Source organism: Octodon degus, unplaced genomic scaffold (genome assembly GCF_000260255.1).
Source record: "Octodon degus isolate 3935 unplaced genomic scaffold, OctDeg1.0 scaffold00069, whole genome shotgun sequence".
Classification (NCBI taxonomy): Eukaryota; Metazoa; Chordata; class Mammalia; order Rodentia; family Octodontidae; genus Octodon; species Octodon degus.
This window is the reverse complement of record NW_004524645.1, coordinates 2,784,214-2,789,213: the sequence shown is the minus strand read 5'-3', so window position 1 is coordinate 2,789,213 and position 5,000 is coordinate 2,784,214.

Here is a 5,000-nt window from a genome sequence, read left to right as displayed (position 1 = left end):
AGCAAATGAACACCCCTTCTCTATTAGAGGAATTTAAAACTCATGTTCCAAAGGGTAAGGAAGGGGGTTTTTAGGGTGGTGTAGATGGTGTGGCTATGAACATTTAGGACCTTTTCTTGGTTACCACCATGGCTCATGAATGAACAAGAGTATAAATGCCCTGGTTCACTTTATGCACTACAGAATTTAAGAGATGAGATATATGTATAACAGAAGACAATCTTACTGGGCTTTACCTTCAATATTGTTTTTGGTTTTTAGACTTTATTTTATATACTACCCAAGCACATTAAACAGCCTCTATCCTCTGGCACTAACAGGTGTGTTTCTACCCAGCTCACACACCATCTCCCTTAAAATTATTTTCTGGATACTAATGGGCAACTAATAGAGGCCAGTGACCTGAAATTATCACAAGAGTCACCTTTACAGTAGTGAAGATGGAGCAGTACACAGGGCCCGTAGGCTGGCGTAATTCACCTTGTGCCAAAGCACATCTCTACAGTGATGTATTAAATAATTCCACTGAAAGCTGTAAATTTAGGTGGAAAAAGTACAAATCAATAGAAAAACACCATTGAGCACTCTACTACCCAGGATTTTCCTGACCTTATGCAAGGATAATGATTGATGTTGCAGAGAAATTCTCAAATGTCGAGACATGTGAAGATTAACAGAGTCTTGTTTGCATTACTCTTACAAATTGATTTTATTTTTGCTGTCACTAATCTTTCTGTTTATTAACTTTTTTGCTTATATTGTGATATTAGTATATACTTTTTCCTTATGTCTTATCTGCTCTGCAGAAGAATATAAAAGCCAAAAAAGTTTGAACATCTGTCAGTCTCATGCTTAGTTAATCCCATCTTTGCTCTCAAATGGAATTGTGTAAAGACACAGGACTGGGGCTCCTGAACTTCATGTAAAGTACGAACTCACAGGAATGACAAAGGGAACCATGGTCTTCCTTAGGTAATAACCCATGAAACAAGCCACACAATGAATGTTCAATCAAACAGCCTCTCAGCTCTCAAAAATGGGTTTTCGTGGTATAATTTCTTGAATTTTAAGCATAAAGCCCAAGTGTAGAACACCCACGTTTTAAAAATTGTGATATAATTGACGGGCCATAAAAGTCATTCTTTAAAAGAATCTGATTCAGTGATTTTTAGAATATTCAGAGTAGTACAATAATTAGTTAACTAATTCTAGAAATTTCCATTAAAGAAACATACCTACTAGTAGTTAGTTTCAGTTCTCTTTCCCATCCTGATAAACACTAATCTGTATGTGTGTGTTACTGGGAGTTGAGGCCAGGGCCTTCACATTAGTTTCATCCCTTAGATCTTTTTGGTTATTTTGAGATAGGATCTTGCTAAGTAGCTAAGTTGCCCAGACAAAGCTTGAACTTTTGATCCTCCTGCCTCAGCATCCCAGAATGATATAATGACAAGTATACACCGGCATCCCTGGCTCTTTACTTTCTATCTTGATGGCTTTGAAAACTCTGGCCATTTCATATAATCGGAATATGATGTGTGTGTGGCCTTTTGTTTCTGGCTTCTCCCAGGTCCTTTATGATGAAAGAACTTATAAACCAGTGTTAACAACCTCTAACAACCTTGCTTTTCCCCCGACCAACCTGGAGGCCAATTTTTGCCAGGCAAATGGCTAATACTTGGGCAAAAATTAAGAAGGGGCTTTGCAGTACAGTGGCCCAAGACAAATGTTCCCAACCTCCTTTCAAGACTTCTTTTACTTTAGCAGATTCTTTACTGCTTTTCTTTTCCTCCTCAGAAACCTCTGCCTTCTCCTTGAGCTACTGTCCAACTACTTCCTTAGATCATTCGCCAAATGCTTCCTTTTGCAGAGTCATTTAAAGAAAGGACTTGCCATAAATTATTTGGCCAGCCAGTCACCATGCTGTCTCCCAAGGACTTCCTCTCTGACTGCCTTAAGGAGATCTTTGCTGGAGAGGTGAGGGGAGGGGGAAGAAGAGAGGGAGGGAGATTTTCTGGGAGTAAATAGGAAAACAGTGAAGGGCTAATGGGGAAGATCCTGAAGGAGACTGGCCTCTCTCACTCTGGTCATGGGGCCCTGTGAGAATACAGTAATGTACCACAGGCTGACTACAGCTGGCTCCAAGCTTTAGGCCTCAGGCCATCACAGCAGTGTGACTTTCATGTCACCTTTGCTATCTGAGCACCCCCAGCTCTGCTCAAGTCTCTAATGGTCTTGTACGGTTTCCTCAGCTTCTGGCCTTCCACTTCTGTTCATATGCACAGGAAGTCCCTTGGAAACAGATACTTTGATTTTACAGACTTCTGCTGCTGGGGGCTGTGGCTGTCAATAGAGGCAGAGAGGGAAGCGACTGTAGGCTGTTTCTCTGAACTTCTCCCAGAAACCAGCATGCATTTCCCCATGTACAGGGCTGAAGTTGAGGGCAGGCACAGAGAAGAAATAATTGCCTAGGCCAGTAACTTCCAGGCTCTGCTCAGTCAACAGTAAGGCTTTGACAACTGGGGCAGTGGACAGCCCAGAGCAGTGGTGGTGAACCTATGGAATGAGTGCCCCAGTAGGCTGTATCATTGAAAGCTCTAAAAGTCTCACCATCACTGGCCCATGGAATTCACTAGTAAATAAACATTAATGTCAGGGCATACTGTTATGGTTTGGGTGTGTGACAAGGGCCCCGAGTTAAAGCCACATTGGTAGTTACATTGAGAACTTTGAGAAGTTTTGCAGAGGGGGAGAGGTAGGCATGAGGTTTTGCTTGGGGCACTGCCCTTTAAGAGGTTTAAGGAAGCTCTCCCATGATTCCTTGGGCATTCTCCGGGGAAGGTAGTTCTAAAAGAAGCAAGTGTAGCCTCTGCCGTCCTCACTGCTTCCTGGTCGCAGACGTGCCTGCTTGCTCTCGGAGATGCTCCAGCCACTTCTATCTGCTATGAGGTGACACAATCAGCACAAGGTGCGCCTTGCTGCAAGCAGTGCTGTGATGTTTGGGCTTTCAGCCTCCAAATCGGACTTCATTAACTGCTTTACCTGTAAAGTTTGCCTGACACAGTTATTTTGTGATGGTCAGCAAAAGGCCTTCATATATTTTTTGGATTTAAGAGATTGGACAATAAGTAAAACTTACATAAATAAATGACGCAAAATAATACAAAATTAAACAGAAATTTGTTACAGATAAAGCCAATGTTCCCAAGTCCCTGTTTATATTTATACTATTTATATCTATGAATTCCTAGGTTTAATCCTGCTATTTTCCTCTACATTTCAATGATTTTAACTTTATAAAATCGATGTGCCTTGACTTATTAAGAACACTGAATTCCAATAAACCCATCATAAGTTGAAAATATCAAAAGTGGAAACTGCACCAGACCCACTCAGACTACTGAACAGACTTGCAGTGGCCCAGCTGTTTCCCCTTGTGACCCTATGGTTTCCTGCAGCTGCCAGGGTAGAGACAATCACATTGCATATTGCTAGCCTGGGAAAATATCAAATTTTGGAGTACTGTTGCCAATGAAAGCATATGGCTTTCTCAACATGGTAACGTTGAAAAATATCTCAGACCATTGGAAATGGGGGACTCTCTGTAAAATGACATTGTGTACAGGATATCCCTGTGTAATCCCTTTAATTTTTTGTTCCCTTTTGATAACTTACACATTTACATTCTTATATGAGTAGCCCTGTCTTTTCTGTGCTTTTGTCTTTGGCAGTGATGGGGATCTACCCTGGGGCCTTAGGCATGTTAGGCGAGTGCCCTAAGACTGAGATGGACTCAGTCTTTCTTGTTTTAATGTTTTTTGCTGTGGTCAGATTTGTCTGCTTACTGGAGACTGAATAGAGAACTAGTCACAGAGAATCACAGAGCAGCAAGCCCAAAATTGATACAGAAGCTCAATTCTGGAGATGTAGTATGGGGCCACCGAAGCCCAGACTTGCTGGCTCCTGTTGTCATGGAGTTGGCAGTGCTCAAGTAGCCTGGCAGTGAGCTCACAGTGGAAGGCTGTTGTGAATGGCAGACTGTGGCTCTGGGCTGCAGGACAACTTGAACTCTCAATCTTAGTCCACAGTCTGGAAATGAAATTTAAATTTCAAGTTGTTATTGTTTTCAGCGTGAGGGATTAGGCCCAGGGTTTTGTGCTAGATAAACACGTCTTGTACCACTGACTTACAACCCCAGCAAGTCATTTGTACTCAGGACTCTAACAATGTGATTCAGCTCTGAATTTCACAGTTGGGGTTTGTTATGACTTGAATCCAGATGACCCCAAAGCCTCCTGTCCCCACCTGGGGGCTTCCCAGAGGCTGCTGGATCTAGGGTGTGTGCTAATGGGATTAAGGGTGTAAGATAGTAGACTGAGGCACTAACTGGCTTAACCATGATAAGTTCTCAGTGTGGATAATGGTAGGCTCCATGCTGGGTGTGAATGGTTCCACCTTGTAGCTTGTACAGTATGAAGGGAAAAGGAAGTTTACTGCTTTCTGCCTGCCAATCCATGAACTCTTCCCTCAGTCATACCACCCTGCCTTAGGTGCTAGATGGACTGAAAACTCTACAAACTGGGAGCTGAAATAAACCTCTCCTCCTTTGACTTGTGGGTGTCAGGTATTCTGTCTCAGCAACAAGAAAACTAACACAGGGCTACTGGTAAGATATCTCATGCTCTATTTAAAGTGTCATTTCCTTACACTTGTTTACAGTGATGGGGAACTGAAACCCAAGACTTCATCCATGTGAGGCAAGTGCTCTATCACTGCACCACATCCCGAGCCCTGACATTCTTGTTTTCTTATCCATATACTCCCTAGGTGACCTCAGTGGATGGCAGCATTTACTACTTATATGTTGGTGACTCCAAATATTATAGTTCCTTCCCAGTTTTCCCTCCTAATGTACAACTTCCATTTCATGTGCATCTCAAAATACTCTCATTACCTGCATTTGGGGTGCAGGGAGATACTAGAAATTGAACTCAGGACCT